Source organism: Triticum aestivum, chromosome 3D (assembly GCF_018294505.1).
Source record: "Triticum aestivum cultivar Chinese Spring chromosome 3D, IWGSC CS RefSeq v2.1, whole genome shotgun sequence".
Classification (NCBI taxonomy): domain Eukaryota; kingdom Viridiplantae; phylum Streptophyta; class Magnoliopsida; order Poales; family Poaceae; genus Triticum; species Triticum aestivum.
In genome coordinates this window covers 613,682,769-613,699,459 of record NC_057802.1, presented here as the reverse complement: position 1 = coordinate 613,699,459, position 16,691 = coordinate 613,682,769, and the positions used below count along the sequence as shown (strand labels likewise).

Here is a 16,691-nt window from a genome sequence, read left to right as displayed (position 1 = left end):
CATCTACGTGCATTATATATAACTATGTGTGTCAAAAGTAAGAAAATTAGACAAGTATCTATGTAAAGTAAGAATTTTTTTCTTTCAGAAAGAAGATAAGACCAAGAGGCTCACCACGGTGGTGCCGGCGACGAGATCGGTGCGGGCGATCGACGGCGGTGAAGACGGGGACGAGGCGTGACGGACCGCTAAACCTAGACAAATCTTGGGAAAATGGAGCTCGGAGGTCGAGCTTCGAGAGGAGAAAGCTTAGCTAGTGTGGCTCGGGCATTTCATCGAACACCTCATGTGCATAGGAGGTGAGCTAGAGCACCCAATGCCCTCCCCCTCGCCGGCCAGCAAAAACAAAACACTGTGGAGTGCTCTGCTGCGGCGATGGGGTATATATAGGCAATTCATTTGTCCCGGTTCGAGGCTGTAACCGGTACTAAACTCACCCTTCTGTACCGGTTCTAGGCACGATTCGGGACCAATGTATGTGGGCCAGGAGCGAGGACCATTGGTCCCGGTTCGTGCCTAGAACCGGGACAAATGGGTCGAAACGAACCGGGACCAATGCCCACGAGGCCCCGGCTGGCCCCTGGGCTCACGAACCGGGACTAATGCACCCCATGGGTCCCGGTTTGTGCGGAACCGGGACTAATGGGCTGGCCAGGCCCGAACGAAAGCCCTGTTTTCTACTAGTGACAGTCCATTTTAAAATATAAAATCAATCAACATACGGAGAAACCAGAAGTGAAAGATACTCCCTCCGTTCGGAAATACTTGTCATCAAAATGAATAGAAGGGAATGTATGTAGACGTATTTTAGTTCTATATACATCTCTTTTTACCCATTTTGATGACAAGTATTTTTGGACGGAGGAGTATATCCTACTATCAATGTCAGAAATAGAATGTGAATTGGTTGTGGTGCACAACATTATTTATTTATTTATTTTCACAATGCATGCATTGGACATTTATGTGACACTTCAAGATGTATTTTGTCATACTATTATTAATTTTTTTGTTTATAAGAACGGTAGCACATCACAGGTATACTGTTACTACTAATTTTTCATACTGAGTTTATTTCTTATTTTTTATGGATTCTAGGAAAACCTGAACAGTTTGGCCTATTATATACTAGATGGCAGGCCATACGTCAACAACTACAGGTTCATCGGGAGGAATGGACAAACGGCTCACGAAAGCAGCCATATCTGGTGCTTCCACGTCAATGTATGCCATGGCTGCAGTGGATCGAAGCATTCTGCTTGGAAGAACTCCAGCCGGGAACACCTGCCTCCACATATCCTGCATTTATGGCCATGTGGGATTCTGCAAGGACGTGCTGGAACTGGAAGAGTCTCTCATCAAGGATGTGAACTTGGACAAGGAGACAGCACTTATCACCGCGGTGAGAAATGGTCAAGTCTCTTTGGCTTCTTTCTTACTCGGTCGACACTGCTCTGTGCTAGGATTGAGACGGGCAATCCTGCAACAAGACATGTGTGGATTTAATGCACTGCACCATGCCATTCGCTGCGGCCACAAGGATCTTGCGATGGAGTTGATAGCAGCAGAGCCTGCGCTGTCGCAAGCTATGGGCAAGCACAACGAGTCACCAATGTACTTTGCCGTGATGAGAAATTTTACACTGGTTTTTGAGAAACTAATGCAAAATCCTTTGTCTGCTTGTTTGGGAGGACAACACGGACGCAATTGTTTGCATGCTGCAGTTATGAATGGGGATCAAGGTGCGACATATAACATCTGGACTGCAAATTACCGTTTGTTACAATATAATTTCATGCTGCTAACCTGTCATTTGTTTTTTCAGAATCCGTCAAAATAATTATGAAGAAACGTCCTGAATTGGCCAGAGAAGCTGACACCACAAAGCAAAATACTCCAATAACCAATAGTACTTGCTGTACAATACGACAAGATTGACATTTTACAAGTAATGGTGGAACATGATTCAACTCTAGGGCATGTAACAGGCGAGGGTGGTTTTCCTCTCCTTAATGCTGCGGCAGGTCGAGGTCGGGTAGCTGCTGCACGAAAGCTTCTGGAACACTGCCCCGATGCTCCTTGTCTTGAACCAGATGGTTCGACATGTCTTCATACAGCTATATGGAATGATCAACCGGAGTTCGTTGAGTTTGTCCTGAGGACGCCAACACTTCGCAGGCTTGTTAACGTGCAAGACAACAATGGACTTACTGCTCTACATTATGCAGTCCGAAAGTGCAATCCTAGAATAGTTGCTGCTTTATTGTCTCACGTGGATATAGATGCGACATTGCTTGACAAAGACGGTGATTCAGCAATCTGGGAACTATCCGGGACTAACGTCATGCAGACTGCCAAGACTTTAAACTGGGTACGTATGTATGTTACAAATAATATGAATCATGCATATAAACACTGTTACAAATATGGCGAAGTATACATTTAACTCTGTTGTAACTATCCCCTCTACTGTCCGAGCAAACTAATCATATATATATATATAATCGTCTCTACTGCAGCATGCAAAACATTTTTTTAGTCATTGTGACAACTGTTGGCTCTTACTAATTGCCTCACACAAACAAACAATATGAAATAATTTTAGGCTTTACACTCACATGAACCAAGGTGTTTTTTTTTTCAAGTCTACTAGCCATTGCTCAGATAGAATCGCAAGGCTGTTTTCTTTTTGCGGGAAAAACTACCGATCAATTTGTCATCTGTCAAGGCAGTACAAAGAACAGTAAAATTAAAAATTACATCGAGATCCGTAGACCACCTAGCGACAACTAAAAGCACTGGAGCGAGACGAAGGCTCGCTGCCGTCATTGCCCCTCCCTCACTGGAACCGAGCAAACCTTGTTGTAGTAGACAGTCGGAAACTCGTCATGCTAAGGCCTAGTAGGACCAGCGCACCAAAACAACAATCGCCACCGATGAAGAGAATTGTAGATCGGAAGTTTATTGATGTGCTTATATTTTAAGTGTAATTAAATATCGGCTATGCAGTCAATTTTCTACCATATGATTTTTGTTATTTGTGACCCACCTATAGAAAGGTGGCTAGTATCCTCTTCCCAAATCCTAGAGAGAGGTGATATCTGAGCACGCCGCACCACTAATTCTCCTTCGTCGGTAGGTCGCCGCCCCACTCTTCTCCCACCGCATCTGGCGATGTGGGAGTCTAGGGAGGTGGCGATCTACCTAATGGATACATAGTATTCCCTGTTTAGGATTTTAGGTATGCGTCTGTTGTCCGTCGCTTCGGGCGTTTTGGAGGTGGTGTCGGTGGCGCACAATAAAGTCACCTATGGTGGCGCGTCGTTGATGGTTGAGGCGGCACCTACCCGACGAATGTTGTCTCCTTGAACCTTCCCATCTCGACGGTGTAATATCTTTATTTTTAGGTTGTTGGTATTATTTTTTTGAAACTGGGCAAACGATTTGCCACTTTCATTGATTAAGAAGAAGGTTTAGAGTTTCTTGTCCAAAGGCCGACTTACAAACGTTACTCTCATTACTCAAATACTTGGCCCCTGCAAGGCACCATAGCTTTGAAACATCATTGATTCTAGCAACAAGAACCCCAACCGGCACCGCGGTGTTACGGAAGACACGTGCATTCCCCTTGTTCCAAATTTCCCACGAGATCGGCATAATAAGAGACTTTATCGCCCATCGAGATTGCGACCTGTCGGAGTCAATGAGGTTCCACCAGGCTTTCACCGAATGGACCGCCACCCAAGCCGTAGGGTTCACATCAACCAAGCCAAGCCAAGATTTGATCATTTCCCAAACTCGAACCGTGTAGCGGCATTGGAAAAGGAGGTAAGCTGCGGTTTCTTGAACTTGCTTGCATAGGGGGCAGCAATCACAGTTAGGCCACCCACGGCGTTGGAGCCTATCGGCCGTCCATATCCTATTATTGATCACAAGCCAAGCAAAGTATTTGCATTTGGGGGAAGCCCAGATCTTCAACACCAACTGTTGCATGTTGGAGTCAACTAAGCCCAGGAACTGGGCCTTTTAGGCCGAGGACGCGGAGTAAAAGCCATCATTAGAAAGCTTCCAGGAGATAAAATCAACCACGTCGGGGTTGAGGTGCACCACAGATAATTTCTCCCAAAGGTTGACGAACTCGGCCAGGTGTGTAGCGGAGGTGATCCCATCAGTATTGACTTGAGAGACCCAAAAGTTATTATTCAACGCCTTCTGAACCGTTCATCCCCTTCTTTTCGATAGGTCAAAAATCTTCGGGGCGATGTCTTTGGGTCTCATGCCATCTAGCTAAACAGACTCCTAGAAGGAAGCACGAATACCATTGCCAAGTAACACCTTGGTGGCAGCCACAATTTTTTTTATCATTCGCAGGGGTTACCCAAGCGAACCCACGGCTTCACCGGGTCCAACCATTCTGCCCAAAGCCACCGGATACGAAGCGCGGATGCAAACTTCCTCGGATTTTGGATACCCAGCCCCCCATGAACCTTGGACTTGCAGATCTGTACCCAGTTGATCTTGCATTTGCCACCAGTGACCTTGTCACAACCAACCCAAAGGAAAGCACGGCGAAGAGAATCAATCTTTTCCAGAACCTCAATTGGAAGGTTTAACGCTGTCATATAATATATGGCAATGGCCGTGATGACAGACTTGACCAGCACAACCCTTCTTGGAGATGCCATTAGCATGCCCAACCATGGGGAAAGCTTGGACGCAATCTTGTCCTCTAGGGGCTGGAAGTGAATCCTATTCAACCTCTTGACCGACAAAGGCAATCCGAGGTACTTCATTGGGAAGGAAGATCGGTTAGCCGGGAAGGAATGTAGTATATCATCAAGGTCCAAGTGATCACATCTGATGGGGGCAACCATGCTTTTAGAGCAGTTCGTGATCAGGCCAGCAGTGATGGTCAGTGCTTATGTGGGAGGTGGAAGCAGGCCACAGGGGCCCTAGTCATTACCGAGCAAATCATTAGTGCCTCACTCCCTACCCATCCCGTCGTCCTTATCCAAATCCAGGCACTTCATTTTTGGTCCTGGTGTATCTGCTCCCTGGTCTTCTCGTCTCCCTTCATGTGGCTGGGCCATGCATAGTCGTTGGTCTCTCTATAGTCGTCCTTGGCGTGCACGAGTTCCACAGTTCCACTTCCCTGATGGTGCTCTTGGAGCGTGAGCTCCACGGCCGCAGACGAGGAGGTGCCGAGACACGAGACCTTGGGATCTTTGTCGCCTGCCGGCGGGGAGCAATGGCCGACTGAGGACGATCAGGGGAGGAGCACATGTAGGCTGGGGACGATGGAGTGGAGGAGTAATGGCCGCTGCTGCCGCCAGGCAATCGCCATCCCTAAACAAACAGACGGACTCACCACCCTAAAATGCCGGATCTGGTCGTTCCCTGGGCCGAGCCATCCCGGACCATCCAGCAATGAGATTGGAATGTGTAGAAGATGAGGTTTGGGCCGTGCAACTCTCAATGCATTGATCGTGTGCACTAGGCACGTATATATGATGTACAAGACGGGGCCACAGCCTCAACTATACAGGAAAACTAGGAGTGGATGAGGGTAAGGTTGGAGGCGGCGTTCCCGAAGTCTTCGTTGAGACCGGCGGTGAGGGTACTGATGAGGAGCTCGTCGCCGACCGTCTCTCCAAGATCACAGAGCTCATCGGCGAGCTTTTTGAGTCGCATGCAAAAATCGTCGATGGACGAGTCAAGCTGTTGGCACCCATATAACTCGCTGTGGAGTAGGACCTTGCGCTGGAGCTTGTTGTCGGTGAAGAGGCCGTTGAGCTTGGTCTAGACGTGTGAGCATCGTTGTCGTCATCCACCACCGTGTGGAAGTGATCCTTGGAGATGGTGAGGTCGAACCAGCGGATGATGGTGGCGTCGAGGATCATCCACTCCTTGTCGTTCACCATGAGGCTAGAGTCCATGGTACCATCGACGTGGCCGTGGAGCAAATACTCGCGAAACACCAAGGAGAAATACCGCTTCCAAGCGGAGTAGGAGGCGGTGGATTGATCAAGAACCACCGGGACGCGCTCGTGGATGTTGAGATCGCGAACGAGGGTGACATCCAGGCCGGCAAAGGGGTTGGTGCCGGAGGAGATGGAGGAGCCCGGGGTGTACATGGCGCGACAGTGGTCGGTTGGGGAGGGAGAAGTGGCGGCGGTTGTCGAGTGGGAAGGGAGAGGCGGCGGCGGCTGTCGGGTGGGGAGGGAGAGGCGGCAGCGGGTTTCGGGTGGGGAGGTAGAAGTGGCGGCGGTGGTGGTAGATGGGAGGAGCAGCGGCGGCTTGGAGGGCAGCGGCGGCTGTAGGGGAGGTGGCGGAAGCGGTGATGAGGAGGCGGCGACACGAGGCAGCGGCGGCGGCGACATGGGGCAGCGGCGGCGGCTAGAGGGTAGCGGCGGTGGCGGCGGCGCGATGGAGGCGCAGCGGCGGCGGCGGCGGCTAGGGTTAGGTTAGGATCATGAGCAAAACTGATACCATGTAGAAGATGAGGTTTGTGCCGTGCAACTCTCAATGCATTGATCGGATGCACTAGGCACGTATATATGATGTACAAGACGGGCCAAAACCTCAACTATACAGGAAAACTAGGAGGTGGGCCTACGACACAATATACATGCATAATATATTCAATAGAATGCATTCTTCTACATCCTTCATATATGAATGTAGACATGACTATCTTTGACTTTTTCTCCATTGTACTAGAAACTATCCAAGGGGCCATATAGTATGTTTTCATAATCAAATTGACATAGGAGCGCCCATAGTTTTTTGCCGCACATTTTGGAAGTAAAATATTACCTTGGTTAACAATGTATTTACATAATAGAATACCTCAGGTTTATTTTTAAATAGCATGAGTTTTACCTTACCTTATTACATTGGATTCGCGCAGAATGAAGTGACCATGCTTATGGCGAAAGCTAATCCACGGGATGCTCCCATTCTTCGTAATCTTCAAATAAGTGCCAAGCGAAGGATGATTCTTGCATCAAGGAAGGATGCAAAGTCACTAACTCAAACATACACAAGCAACACTTCGTTAGTGGCGATTCTTATTGTGACAATCACCTTTGCTGCTGCCTTCACCCTGCCAGGAGGATACAGCGATGATGCAGGAAGCAAGGGACTTCCCATCATGTCTAGGAAGTTTGCATTTCAGGCATTCTTGATTTCTGACGTCTTAGCAATGTGCTCCTCATTTGCTGTGGCCTTCATATGCATTATAGCAAAGTGGGAGGATTATGAGTTCTTGGTTTATTACAGATCCTTCACTAAGAAGCTCATGTGGTTTGCATACGTGACAACAACTACTGCCTTTTCAACTGGTTTATACACAGTGCTGGCTCCACGTATCCACTGGTTGGCTATTGCAGTTTGTCTTATGGTAGCTTTACTGCCCATTCTCACGAAGCTGCTGGGCGAGTGGCCAATCTTGAAGCTCAGATTAAAGTTGGGTAAAGATTTCAAGTCTGATTTCCTTGACATGGTGTGACCTCAACAATTCATCTTATGGTTATGATTTCTAATGATACTCTGCAATTTATATGTAATCAAAGTTTTTTGGTTGGCTACTCGGTCCTTTATTTGTGAACTCATTGGGAAGAAATATTGTAGTGCCATTCTTGTATTTGTTTTGAACTTGAACATAATATTGTGCTCGTATTCTTTTATTCCACTCAAATTTGATGCATTGATTCCATCTCATTAGAAGTGATTCATGCCATCAGCATCATCTCTTTGAAAACGTCAAGCTTGATGCACTGAACAGAAAACAGAGGTAGACTGGTTTCAGCAAGCGATCCAACAGACAGAGAAAACAGGAGGCAGAGTTTCTTTAGCCCAACAAGAAGACAGATCACAACTGAAGAACAACATCAGGCACCATCCCACCATATAACCAAACAGCAGTGCAACAAACAACACAAAAGCTGACCAATACTGCACAGCCGGCCACCTAACTAACAAAGAATCCAACACCACAGGCTTGGCCAACAGGTCTATTTCTCCCCAAGGGTTTGAGGAAGTTGTGCACAAGTTAATGGCATCTGATACAGCAACGCACGACCACGGAGGGCCATGGGTCTCTAGCACTCATGCTTAATATTTATCGACAAGTTCAGCAGATAAAGTACCGTGAGATTATGGCCAAATTGAAATCAAGGGGAGAAGTAATCGTTTTGCACAGTAGTAAAGCTGAGTGTAGGAGTATATAATAAGCACTTTTGTACTACTGCATTTCTTCAGAAACAAAGATTACCTGAATCAAACTATATCGGGCATCCCTGAACAAGTTGGACGAACGTATCCATGAACATCCTTCATCACCTCATTCCAGCTACGCCCTGCAGGTTTCTTTCAGTACCCCGGCACGGCACAATTCATCCTCTGCCCCAGCGCAGCTTTTGCACATCATCCCACCGTCTTCAGAGGCCGTAGGCCCGCAGCTGGTTCTTTCTCCTTCCAGACTTCCAGTAAGCTACTTGCGATTGGCGGCACGCAGTTTCTGTACGCGGCTTCCGACCGAGGTGTTGCGCATTGGCCTCGACCCTATCCCTGGAGGAGACAATATCAGGTGAAAACCCAGCCTTCAGTGGAAGCGTGGAAACCTTACCACAGGCTGTTGGATCTTATATGTATGGACTAGATTCATTCATAACTGTGTATGTAGGCTCACATGGTATTCCGAGACCGCCGGTCCACCTTCCTGCCCCGTTGTGTCACACTCGGCAGGTTTACCCCTAGTTTTCGAAAACACTTGTTCTTGCCCAAATCACTTTGCTCCTCTTATACTTTTGCCCTTTAACTGTTTGACCATCACTTTGAAAACTTCATAAAAAATTCAAACTAACTTAGAAAAATTCAAATAAGATATCAAAATGTTCAGAAAAGCATCACCTATATGTGCATGTCATTTACATTCATGAAAAAAGTGTTGGCCAGTCCCCATCTTAGTTTTAGCTCATATGATCTTAGCATGAACAGTAAAATCTAAAAAATTCTAAAAATAATTTGATGGCAAACTTTGACCAATGTTTTGAGTGCTTGCCAAGTTCCATATGGTCCAAAATTTCATTTTTTTTACCACGACTTCCACGAATGCCATTCCCTTATGAAACTTGGCAAGCACTCAAAACATTGGTGAAAGTTTGCCACCAATTTGTTTTAGAATTTTTAGAATTTTTTTAGATTTTACTGTTCATGCTAAGATCATATGAGCTAAAACTAAGATGGGGACTGGCCAACACTTTTTTCATGAATGTAAATGACATGCACATATAGGTGATGCTTTTCTGAACATTTTAATATCTTATTTGAATTTTTCTAAGTTAGTTTGAATTTTTTATGAAGTTTTCAAAGTGATGGTCAAACAGGCAAAGGGCAAAAGCATAAGAGGAGCAAAGTGATTTGGGCAAGAACAAGTGTTTTTGGAAACTAGGGGTAAACCTGCCGGGTGTGACACAACTAAGGGCACCAAATTAATTATCCCATAATAAAATGGCCGCAAGTTGACATATTTCTTGTAGTGAGTTTTATCCGATGTAAAATTCTTTTGCGGTGTGTTTGTCGAGATCCGTTGAATTGTGGATTTATGATCAGATTATCTATGAATATTATTTGAATCTTCTCTGAATTCTTATATGCATGATTAAATATTTTTGTATTTCTCTTCGAGTTATTGGTTTAGTTTGGCCAACTAGATTGATTCTTCTTGCAATGGGAGAGGTGCTTAGTTTTGGGTTCAATCTTGCGGTGTCCTCACCAAGTGACAAAGTAGGGGTAGCGAGGCACGTAATGGATTGTTGCCATCAAAGGTAAAAAGATGGGGTTTATACCATATTGCTTGAGTTTATCCCTCTACATCATGTCATCTTACTTAAGGCGTTACTCCGTTTTTATGAACTTAATACCAAATACCTGCTACAGAGCGGTTCATGCCATATGATGTAGCAAAACATGACCAAGCCTTGCGTGCTTCCTAATAATGATTAATAATGAACATGACTCAGCGGTAGTTTTGCTGAAAAATGGGCACTGTTGCTTATGGTTATGGATCTCTTTGTTCTACACTACCATGTTGGGTTGTATATACCTGGCATATTCCTTTGCCATATACTATCATTTATAGAGAGTTCTACTTGTACTGTCTGCAGGGGTTCATCCTGCAATTTCATTGTGCACAGACACGTCATCCACAACAATGTCATCACCATGGGCCGGGTCAGTTGATACCACAAGCGAAGGCACCACCAATCAAAGCCATTCCCGAAGCCGTTCCAAGAATCAAGATATGCGTGCAAAGAGAAGGGCCCCTCCCCAATCAACAGCATCTCCCCTTACGTCGGGATCTAGCACGCGTCGCTCCCCACGCCTTGCGACAAGTACACCATATCATCCCCTGGGCACACACTGCTAGCTGTTATTATTATCATTTATACTCCGTGGAGAACAGCAAAATAGCATTTGTGCTGATGTATCAAGACGCTGATGCAGGGAATAGGCATTAAGCAATAGGCCGAAAACCACTTGGGCGGCACCATGTGATGCAGTTTGGCTGTATCACAGTTTCGACGGCCCTCGTCGAGCAAATTCTGAGTTAGGCAAACTGATCAAGAACGAAAATAAGCAGCGGGCAGTATACTGAGTTATACACAGAGAGTTCCATCTCTAACTCCTCATCCACCCGTAGCTTGTCTTCCCTCAACCTGACCCCAGTGGTTCATATTAATCTATACAGTGAAGTGAAGCATTTAATAAATCTTCGACGAGCGTTGCAGCTGTTGGTAGCTTGGATGGTATGTTTGTGTTATCGCCTACTTCCCTTTGAACCAGTAGGGGATACACGTCTTGAGGCCTAGATTGCGTGCTAGCTTCTGCACCACTGTCCTGCAGCAAGTCGTGGTGGACACTGAATTTGTGAAGGAACAAATCAGCTCTGCGTGAACTTTGTGCTAACAAAGAGCATCTCCAACAGGCACGCTAGTTTTGGCGCGTGCGGGAAAAGATGCCGGTTTTGCGCATGCGAGCCCGGTTGGGGCGCTCCAGCAGGTGCGCGAAAGTCCAGCGCGCCAAAAAGCGGCAAATTTTTAGAATCCTCAAATTCTAAAAGGAAAAAAAGTTATGCTCAAATTTCAGTTTTTTTTTTGTTAAATCTGGTCAAACTATGGTCAAACTACTTATTCAAGAAGTATTAGTGTTATTAAATAATTATTCAAGAATATTAGTGTTACTAAATAATTATTTCAGTTTTTTGAATTTTGGTCAAATCTGGTCAAATTGTGGTTAAACTATGGTCAAACAATGGTCAAACTAATTATTCAAGAAATATTAGTGTTACGAAATAATTATTTCAGTTTTTTGAATTTTGGTCAAATCTGGTCAAACTGTGGTCAAACTATGGTCAAACTACTTATTCAAGAAATATTAGTGTTACTAAATAATTATTGTTTTTTAGAACAATAGTTTCAAACTCAAACAGTGAAATGTGTGACTTCATGCTCAAGCTAAATTCCTGAGGGTTAATAGGATTGACATCTTACTATTGTCAGGAAAACAACAAGTGCAGACTTGGAAACGAGGGAGAATAGAACCCGGAAGTTAAGCGTGCTCAGGCTGGAGTAGTGAGAGGATGTGTGGCCGTCCGGGAAGTTAGATGATTTGGAATGATGAGGGGTGATTAGAGATTAGAGGTTAAATTGAGCAGTGATGAGGGGTGATTAGAGATTAGAGGTTAAAATAATTCAGAAATTTGAAAATAAAAAAAAATTAAATTTTTTTTTTTCAAAAGAAAATCATAAAATTTTCTTTAGTACCGGTTCGTGTTACCAACCGGGACTAAAGATGGACCTCCAGGCAGCGGCCACGTGGAGGGCCTTTAGTCCCGGTTTGTGTAAGAACCGGGACTAAAGGGGGAGGCTTTAGTAACAACCCTTTAGTCCCGGTTCCACTAAAGGCCCTTTTTCTACTAGTGCCCTCTCATGGGACTCATCAAGGGTGGTGTTGCTCGCTTGGTCGAACCCCCTGAGAGTACCCACCAGATGGTCAAGGTTCAATCATCACCGCACCTCTCCTCACCAGTGGTCTGCACAAGAGCAAGATCTTGCATTTCAAATAGATGACACTTGAATACCAAATGAGCCAAGGGCAGCAAAACAAGAACCCACCACACACCACCATAACAACATTTGAAATCTAACCAATGCCCAACATACCAATTATATGGCACAAAGATTGTGTCAATTGTGCGCAAGTGAATGGTGAGTCAAATGAGCAACATTTTGGGTAGTGTTGTGCTCTAGCCAGAACAAAATTCCCAAATATTTTAAGCCATATTGCCATTCAAGTTACACCGTCTCTTCCTCGGCAAGGAACATCTTCTTCAGTCTGAACTCGTCAATGCACCACTCCTACAGAGAACATGTGCTGCATACAAAACAGGCTAATACCAACAGGCACTCGATCCACACCACATCCGGCAGCAACAAACTTCAACCAAGCTCCATCCATCTATCTTCTTGCTCTGCGCATGATCAAACTTCCCAGGGGTTGCAGGGGCATAGATTTCTTCAATGGCCTCACCATCAAGTGAGGCCTCACCATCAAGTGAGGCCCCGCCCTAGGCAGGGAGAGAGAGCATCAGGAGACAGACTAGAGGGATATGTTCACAGGTGATATTAAATAAGTTACCCTGGGGAGTCCATTCTTCATGAGGACTGAGAAGGTATAAGTTGTAGCTGGTAGGTACCTTTGTTGAGTAGACCCTCTCGTGGGACTCATCGAGGATCGCCTGGTTGAACTCCTTGAGAGTACTCACCAGGTGGTCACGGGTCATCGACGCACCTCTCCTCTAGTAGCCTGCACAAGAGCAAGGTCCTGCATTTCAATAGATGACACTTGAATACAAAAAGAGCCAAGGGCAGCAAATCAAGAACCCACCACACACCACCAGAACAACATTTGAAGAGAGCTAACCGATGCCCAACATATGAATTATATGGGACAGAGAGATTGTGGCATGCATGTGTATTGGTTGATGAGTCCAATGAGCAACATTCTTGGTAGTGATATGCTCTCCCAAAAACAAAATTTCCCAAATATTTTCAGCCATCTTGCTACTTGTGTGGGTACACAAATCAAATCCTTGATGTGCTTTAAAATTTAGGTTTTTTTCACCTTGGCAATGGAAGCAAAACCAAGTCCTTTCATGAAAAGCATATAATCACTTTTGAAGGCATAGTTTCAAATACATGGGAAATATTGTGTGCAGAAGGCGCACACACACACAAACTGAATTGTGTGCATGTCTTTCTCACTATGCAGGCATGTCTTTCTCACTTCAGAAGCCTCTATCTACTTATGAGTAGGCAAACATTTGCAAGCAGGCGTATCTTACTTCAGAAGCATCTATCTACTTTTCAATTTCCTATGAGAAAATTTCTACATAACAACTACTATTATGTTGATTTCTTAAGATCCATACATCACAATCCTTTCCCAGTTCCAATCGTTTTAGGCTGTAACATGAGAACAAAATACAAGCTACCATCACAAATAAATTCAGTTTGGATGTTTATACCTGTTTACGAGATCACCACGCCATACAGAACGCCGCACAAGCAACGACATCTTTGCAGGAGGGCCAAGTGCTCTCGCCTTCCTTCAGTCTTCTCATCACGTCACGCAGTACTTCAGGAGGAAGGCCAACCCAGCCACCCTGGTCAGCTACTACAACTCCACCATCAAGCTCCTTTATTGTCCCAAAAGACTTCCCTGGTGATGTGGGACAAAAACACCATGGAGACCTCAAAGCCCCGCCTTGATAAGCTTCCAAAGCTCTCTCTGACATCGTGGACTATGCTGCAGAAATACATATCTGCTGGAAACTATGCTTGACAACCAGAATTTCACCAATTTCCTAACGACCAAGGTCTTCTGAGCGAGCTTGCCAGCACTGTATATACACAATAAAACCAAATAGGAAGATCAATGTGAAGTATAGTACTACTATACAAAAGGCAATCAACGCATATAAGCTAACAAAGCACAGAAAGTAAGAATTTGACACGTTCATGTTCGATGCTTAATCTAGCTAGTGCAGATTTAAAAGCCTCTCTGGATCTCTTAGTAGTCTAAAGCTAACGTTTCTGATTCTCCCAATTCTGTACATTCACGACTAATTACTAAACGATGAGCTCGAATATGATGACAACGTAGTAATATGTCGGGTATTTACAACACCACATGGTAGTGCGGAACAAAGACTTGCATAGCCATAACCATAAGGTACAGAACCCAACTTTCAACAGAACTACCATGAACCATGTTCAGTATTACTCATTATGAGAAAGCACATAAGGCATGGTCATGTTTTGCTACAACGTGAACAGCTCTGCATTAGGTATTTGGCATTCCTTTCTAGAGTGGTCAGGTTATCTATAGTTCAAAAATCCTTGAAGTTTGACCAAGGTTACATTACATTATAGAGCACAAAACTAAATCATGATTACATTACAAAATTATTATGAAGATTACATGATACATAGACGATAAAATTCAAGTTCCCACGATATTATAGCTACCTAGTAAAGCCTGCAGCCAGCCCCCCATCATACATACATGACATTTCATCTCGACACTCAGTTGATTAAAAACAAATTGGTGGGAATTTAGCTAAAATACTCGACACATACAGAGAACATTATCACAACAATATTAACAGAGTTACTCTAGGAGGGAAACAGTGCGAGACTAAATTAACTAGCATTTCGGGGTAAACGGATTTGCTGCAGTTTTGGAAGGAAACCTAGAATGCCTTTGATGGTAGCATCTTGGAATGTGTCTCTCATGATTCTAACGAGCTTGAAGACATCATTAGTGCAGTTCAAACCCTTCACCAATTCTTCATTGTCTTTCAGTAATGGAATACATTGAATTACTGTTATAAAGAAAAAATGAGACATTTGATGACTACATTTTCAAACATTATGAATTTTAAACAGTTCATCTGCTTAAGCAGATAAGCATCCAGGAGCAATAGATGATCAACGACAGTACAAATGGTTGTAGGATCACTAGAAGATCAAGTCACATGAAGTACCAATGCAACAGTGGATCATTAGATCAACACCTGGATTGCACAATAGTGTCCAGTACTAGCTAGGGTGAGAGCTTCCGCTAAAAGAACTAAATCACCAGCAAGGTATATAGCCATTCCAAAGCCCAGATGTGTTAGCCAACAAAAAGAAACACTACAACAATAGCTCCATATCAAGAAAAAGCCAACAAATTTGTGAAAAATTAGCTTTAACATGAAATCTCACTAATTTGATAACTTTCATCATGCTAATTATTCGTTAATGCCAATTAGGCGTTAACATTTTTCTCATGAAAATGAAGTCCCGCGTATTCCAACAACAGGACAAGTACTATTCCATTGCAGAAAATATGATAAGCTCAGGTTCCAGACAAAAGAGAAGATTAAACTGGGGAAATCAAAGTCATCCAAGCTGGTACAAATGGCCATTGCCATCCCAGGCCAAACTAGACACCAACAACACTAGACGTGCCTCGGTAGAAGGATCAAATAGTATCTTGTCTAAGTAGACACTAGAAACTAGAACGAACAAAGAAAGTTCAATTCCATTGGAGTCCAGAATTGTTCTTTAACTATTTCTGAACTAGCCGGTTTACTTTGCAGGTATGCTAACATGGCATCAATACAATGTTCAGTTTCTCAGCACAAGTGATTGAAAATGATGTCAGATTAAAGAAGATGTGAAATTGACACTATAAGAGTAGCTAGCTAATGGTTCCATCTGGAAGCAAAACAAAGCAATGTGAGAGGTTCCGATCTCTCCAGAATGAACTTGCCCTCTATGTTCTATAGAAGACAACATCCCTAATCATCTAAGAATCAAATACATGTGGCACAACACCTCACTACACATGCCTTGGTAAAAGAGCTCTAAATCAAATATCATCTAGTCTAGTACACAATAGCAACTACAACAAACATGCTGCAGTACCCAGCTCGAGGCCCCACCTTTAATGTTTGTAGCCGTCATCGTGGAGAGATCAACGAAGATGACGAGACAAAGCCCAACATATATAGCCGGCACACCCAGGAGGCAAGACATCCGAATCAACTGCCTAATTTCATATAGCAAAAAATTTAGTCTCTTCTCATTACATCCAGCAAGAAAATGAGGTAGAGAAAACACAAGCAACCAATTAAATGTATTTACAGAGATCATACAAATCATAAGTGGATGCTATTATTATTAAGAAATGAAACTAGCTATGTATGATAAATAAATAAACTAATCGAATAACAGCAATGCAGAGTTACAATTCATTCTATTTCACGAGACACAAATAAATACCCCAAAAATGTCAATTTATCATCACATAATTGTAGTCAAGCGCCGCCTTGTTGTAGGCCCTAACCATCAATTGAATGACACAACACAGCGCAGGAAATCATCACAAACAGCTGATAAAAGCATCCATGGCACAAAACAGAATGAGGATCTACTAGTGTTGCTGCCAAAGATTCCACCTTGGAAAGAAAATTAAAGGGCCTCTACTAGTGCTGTTGCAAGACTTGGGGTTGGACATGAATACATGGCGCGACATAATAAAAACGACCAAAATAGGCATGGCCATGCTTTGCTACA

The 16,691-nt window shown here is 44.1% G+C and overlaps 1 pseudogene; it reads left to right on the top strand.

Annotated features, from left to right (window-relative positions):
• The first annotated feature begins 713 nt into the window (after positions 1–713).
• LOC123075948 (ankyrin repeat-containing protein At5g02620-like) lies at positions 714–7,666 on the top strand (annotated as a pseudogene).
• The last annotated feature ends 9,025 nt before the right edge of the window (positions 7,667–16,691 follow it).